The sequence below is a fragment of the Staurois parvus genome, unplaced genomic scaffold, assembly GCF_062004578.1.
Source record: "Staurois parvus isolate SC_StPar_1 unplaced genomic scaffold, SC_StPar_1.0 ptg000154l, whole genome shotgun sequence".
NCBI classification, from domain to species: domain Eukaryota; kingdom Metazoa; phylum Chordata; class Amphibia; order Anura; family Ranidae; genus Staurois; species Staurois parvus.
In genome coordinates this window covers 11,285,248-11,291,473 of record NW_028317950.1, presented here as the reverse complement: position 1 = coordinate 11,291,473, position 6,226 = coordinate 11,285,248, and the positions used below count along the sequence as shown (strand labels likewise).

The 6,226-nt window shown below is 44.9% G+C and overlaps 1 protein-coding gene across 2 annotated transcripts in view; it reads left to right on the top strand.

Annotated features, from left to right (window-relative positions):
* Positions 1–3,564: 3,564 nt before the first annotated feature.
* The window catches only part of LOC149463510 (uncharacterized), a 71,286-nt gene continuing 68,624 nt past the window's right edge, over positions 3,565–6,226 (top strand). For both annotated transcript variants that reach the window (XM_089675053.1, XM_089675052.1), the window contains exon 1: positions 3,565–3,788. The gene's annotated coding sequence lies outside the window, so the exon portion shown is untranslated. The remainder of the gene's footprint in view (positions 3,789–6,226) is intronic.

Here is a 6,226-nt window from a genome sequence, read left to right as displayed (position 1 = left end):
TGCAGGGCAGAGCCTGACACCCTCACATATTATGTGCAGGATGTTCCCAAACCTTCACTGGGATGTGATGACTGACAGCACAACCTAAGGGCTAAATGTAAGGGAAAACCTTCTGTACTCAAACCTAATAACCCTATATGAGCTGCTGACACCTGCACCTTAATACCTAAAGTGAAAACCAAGGAATACAAACAATTGGTGTAGCGCTCTCTAACACAAACCGTGATAAAAAATCTCCAACAGAGAATTATAATGTGTCAAATAGTGGAACAAACAGTGTAAACAAACAACTCAAAATGGTAAATACTAAATGAAAACACAAAAATTGATGACCACAGCACAATATTACATATATAGTGAGAAACACTTCTGTGCCCCCAACGCTGGGAGATATAACCTACACAAAAAATGACAAAATAGTGCTCCGTGTCCACACACTCATATCAAAATACCAATAAAAAATCAATCAAAAAATTAATATATGGATATATATATAATGATATGTGACACCAGTGTCCACAGCAATAAGTAAAAACATGCAGGTGATTCTTGTGCATTGTGGCTTCTGGTGATGGCTCCACACACAGCTAGATTGGCTCCTTACTGACGTCACTTCCGGCGCGGATGCCATCTTTGGACTCTCAGACGAACCCATGCAAGTACACCCATACATGAGGTTCTAAAGGCTATGTGCAAGATGATCAACAATGTGAGTGTTGATGGTTGTATCCAGGGGTGGACTGACAACTCATGGGGCCCCTGGGCAATAGGGGATCATGGGGCCCCTGTGTCCTTTCCCAAACTCAAAAAAGCCTATGAAAAAGGTACCAGGGGCATTGGTATTTTGATATGAGTGTGTGGACACGGAGCACTATTTTGTCACTCTTTGTGTAGGTTATATCTCCCAGCGTTGGGGGCACAGAAGTGTTTCGCGCTATATATGTAATATTGTACTGTGGTCATCAATTTTTGTGTTTTCATTTAGTATTTACCATTGAGTTGTTTGTTTACACTGTTTGTTACACTATTTGGCACATTATAATTCTCCGTTGGAGATTTTTATCACGGTTTGTGTTAGAGAGCGCTACACCAATTGTTTGTACAGCCTAAGGGCTCATGTACACTGCAGCTGATAAACTCACGTTCAGGAGCTTTTCTGCGTTTTTCAGCAGCCCCTGAACTCTCCCTAATGTTTTCCTATGTGTCCATGTATACATCGTCGTTTACAGGATGTTGAGTTTACAGTTGTTTTTTTGAAAGCACCAAACTTGCGTTTAGGATTAGATTTTATCAGCATTCCAAACGCGTGTAAACACGATTAACTGCGTTTAGAAGCGTTTTTTAACTGTTCCATGTCCAGATGCTGTCCAGAGCCTTTTTCCATCATCAGAAATGCATGCAAAGCATTTTCCATGTATTCAGATGGACCCGGTAAACCAGCGCAGTCAGTTCCAGGTTTCGCGTGAAGGAAAATGTGGTAGAACATGCTGCATTATTCTTATGATGGGATCCATAGTGAATACAACCAGAAAAGACAGGTCATCTTGACACATACTGCTCTCTCTGCTTCTGATCTCTCTATTTCTCTCAAAATGTCTGAAATAGTTAATTTTTTACTGTTTTTTCAGTGCATTCTGGGCATTTGGGAAGGTCTCCTGAGGTTATCTTTAAAAAATGCTTCTAAATGTAAACGCTCATAAACGTGTATGCAAACGTGGCTAAACAAATGTTTTTTAACCTACGTTTTCCAGCAGTTTCCATCGTTCAGAAGAGTTTTCCAAACGTCCCGTGTACATGGAGCCTAAAGAAAACCTGTACTCCAAACTTTTAAAGCCCCATTCAGAAACCATAAGATATTTTCTATGACCTTATAGACAGGACAGACTCTAATTTCACTTCATTGCTGAGGTTTGACTTCCATGTTTGTTATTTGTTGTTGTTTGTTAAAGAAAAAGAACCTTTAGTATCGCTTTAACATTCTTTTTTAAATAATAAACATGTCATTCTTACCTGTTCTGTGTAATGGTTTTGCACAGAGGAGCTCCGATCCTCCTTTTCTGGGGTCCCCCGTCAGTGCTCCTGGCTCCTCCTCTTTGGTGAGTGCCCCCATAAAAAGCTGCTTGCTATGGGGGCACTCGATTTAATTTTACTTCATTGCTGAGGTTTGACTTCCATGTTTGTTATTTTACAAAAAAAATAAAATTTAATCTTTAGTATCGCTTTAACATTCTTTTTTAAATAATAAACATGTCATACTTACCTGTTCTGTGTAATGGTTTTGCAGAGAGCAGCCCCGATCCTCCTTTTTTGGGGTCCCCGTCAGTGCTCCTGGCTCCTCCACATTGGTGAGTGCCCCCATAAAAAGTTTCTTGCTATGGGGACACACGGTTTAATTGCACTTCATTGCTGACGTTTGACTTCCATAACTTCCAAGAATCCTTAACCGCTTCCAGACCACCCTATAGCAGATATACTGCTACAGGGCAGCACGGGTGCACAAAATGATGTATATATATGTGATTTTGCATTTCCGGGTAGGGGCGCGCACGAGGCGCGGCCATGGCTGTCAATCACCAGGTCCTGGCTGGTGATTACTCACCGGCACCCAGTGATTGCCAAGCATCTCCGATAGGGAGGAGAACTGTATGTAAACAATACAGTTCTCCTCCCTCTCAGCTTGTGCACACTGCTTTGGATGGCTGTGCACAATGTCATATGAGCTGTCAGTTCACAGAAATTGCTACCTAAACTCTGAGCAATAATGCACATGAAATGTGCATACTGCTATTAATTTTTAATTTATAATATAAAGATTAATGCTATGGCTTTGTTTACACTTGAGGTTGGGGGGCAGTAAAAGCAAGCAGTTGAACTGTGTTTTTATTGTTTTCCAAGTGCCTTTCTTAAGCTGCAAAGGCTGCAGACGGTGGTGTACACATGCTGCGACTCATCAGAACGTGGCAAAAATTACTCCGGCTGTCGAATCAGATAGTGATGGGCTGAACACCCCCTGGTTCAGTTTGCAGTCGAACAAACAAAAGTTCGACTGCAAACTTCGAACCCAGGGGAAAATTCACTAAGCAGTATCTTATCGCATATGAGTATGTGGTAAGATACCGCACAGCATTTTTCCCCAAAAAAGTTGGCATTCACTAAAAAACACTACTAAAATAGTAGTGACAACCATGTGTTCATGCTCCCGTTGTCAGCGGGGTTCCCCACTGACAGCTGAATGTAAAAAGAATTGCCGGCAATTAAAAATTTAGCAAAAAAATGGCGTGGGGTCCCCCCAATCCATACCAAGCCCTTCAGGTCTGGTGTGGGAACCCCCACACCAAAATGTAAAAAATGTGGGGTCCCCCCAAAAACAGTACAGCGGGACTTGCTGCTTTGTTTGAATTTGCCGACCTTCAAACAGGATTCACTAAACACCCCGTGTAAATGGCCAGATATTCTAGGGGTGAGGGGAGAGTACTGAGAAGCAGTGAAACAATGAAGACAGTCCAGGGAAAGGAAGCAAGGACCAAATGAGGAGACAATGGAGGGAACATAGAGAGATAGAGAGGGGACAGTACTGAGGCTGGACAGAGGTGCCATGTCCTGGGATGGCTGCTCCTGGGGAGGAGGGATCTCTATTATTTGTGTTGTAATCTGGATACACAGTAACAGGAGTGGCTGGAGGAGGGAGGACTGTGTGCTGAGTGGAGAGGGATACAGAAAACTCCGAGAAACACACAGACTGCCTGCTGCAGGGAGCCACTCAACACAGGAGCCGGGGCCACTCACAGGTGATGTGTCCATCCATCACACTGCATCTCTTTCATGCTGTCTCAGAGTCTGTCCAAGCTGTCTCAGAGTTTGTCCAAGCTGTCTCAGAGTCTGTCCAAGCTGTCTCCATGGCTGTCCTTGCATCAGTCCATGCGGTCTCTGCGTCTATCCATGCTGTCTGTGCATCTGTAAATGCTGTCTCTGCATCTGTCCATGCTGTCTCTGTGTCTGTGCATGCATTCTCTGTATCAGTCCATGCTGTCTCTGAGGCTGTCCATGCTGTCTTTGCGTCTGTCAATGTTGTCTCTGCATCAGTCCATGCTGTCTCTGAGACTGTCCGTGCTGTCCCTGTGCCTGTCCATGTTGTCTCTGCTTCGTTTCATTTCTTTCCTGATTAGAGGGCCAGTTGCATACTGTGATCCTTCTACTTGTAAAGTGACCTTCCTGTCATATTTCTTCTTTCTCTGAGTTGTGTGATACCTGTCAGTGTACATAATGTGCAATAGGGCTCTATATCGAGACTGAATAACATAAGAAAGTACCCAACAGCTGGGACTGAAAAGCACCCCCTCAGTGTCTCCATCATGCACCCCCTCCGTGTCTCCTTCAAACACCCCCTCCGTGTCTTCATCATACACCCCCTACGTGTCTCTGTCACACGCCTCCTCCATATCTCCGTCATACACCTCTCTATGTCTATATCACATACACCACCTCCGTGTCTCCGTCATATATCCCCTCCATGTCTCTATCACACACCTTCTCCATATCTCCGTCATACACCCCTCTATGTCTGTATCACACCCCCCCTACATGTCTCATTCATTCACTTTCATGCCTCTAATGTAAACCCCCTCCATGTCTCCATCATGCACCCCCTCCATGTCTCCATCATACACCCTCTCTATATCTCCATCATACACCCCCTCCATGCCTGTATCATACACCCCCTCCGCGTCTCCATCATACACCCCCTCCATGTCTCCATCATACACCCCCTCCATGTCTCCATCATACACCCCCTCCATGTCTCCATCATACACCCCCTCCATGCCTGTATCATACACCCCCTCCGCGTCTCTATCATACACCCCCTCCGCGTCTCTATCATACACCCCCTCCGTGTCTCTATCATACACCCCCTCCGTGTCTCCATCATACACCCCCTCCGTGTCTCTATCAAACACCCCCTCCGTGTCTCCATCATACACCCCCTCCGTGTCTCCATCATACACCCCCTCCGTGTCTCCATCATACACCCCCTCCGTGTCTCCATCATACACCCCCTCCGTGTCTCCTCATACACCCCATTCGTGTCTCCATCATACACCCCCTTCATGTCTCTGTCGTTATCATACACCCCTTCACATCTCCTTCACACATCCCCCTCTACATCTGTATGATATCTCTCCTCCATGTCTCTGTCATTCACCTTCTTCATGTCTTTATCATACACCTCCTCCATGCTCCAATCATACACCCACTCTATGTTTCCATTATACACCCCCTCCATGTCCCTATCACACTCCCTCCATGTCGCTATCATAACCCTCTCCATGTCTGTATCATACACCCCCTCCATGTCCTTATTATACACCTTCTCCATGCCCCTATCATACAACTCCTCATCTCTTCATACACCCCTTCCATGTCCCTATCATACACCCCTCCATGTCTCCATCATACACCCCTGCTATGTCTCTAAAATACACCTCCTCTATGTCTCTATTATGCACCCCCCCCATGTCTCTATAATACACCTTCTATATGTCTCTATCATACACCCCCGCCATGTCTCTATCATACTCCCCCTCGATATCCTTACCACACACCTCCTCCATGTCTCCATCATACTCCCTCTATGCCCTTATCATACACACTCTTGTGTAGAATACTGAAATAGGGAACTAAATAGGCATTTAGGTCCACTGGAATGGAATCAAATGTGGACCACCATACCTTACCGCCTTAAAAACTTGATGGCTGTGCTGGTACACGGTGCCCCAGAGGTTGCCTAAATTTGTCCCTGAGGGCTCTCTTTGCTGTTTCTGGGGTAAATAGCAACTGGCATGCTCATTCGTGTCTGGTGGGATTATCCAAAAATGAAACCTTGTTGTATAGGTGTCTATCAACGGATATATACAATTTTGGGCAAAAGGAGCCGTTGTAGGCTGTGCTGAACCTAAGGTCTGGACTCCATGGATGAAGCATTACAGGCTTCCAAAATTTGACCACATGTTGCCGTCCATATAATATGCTATGGAGCCTGTCATTAGCAAATTTGTCCCACTTTGGGTCTACCTCCATCCCCATTTATCCCTTCCTCCCCTCGCATTTCTTTCATTCCCTTTCCCTTCTTCTCAATTCCTCTGATCTACTTGTTCTTTTACCCTTTTTTTCACTTCTCCCATTTTCTGTGTCCTGATTCTCTTCTATTCTCCCTCTTCTTTGTTACCTT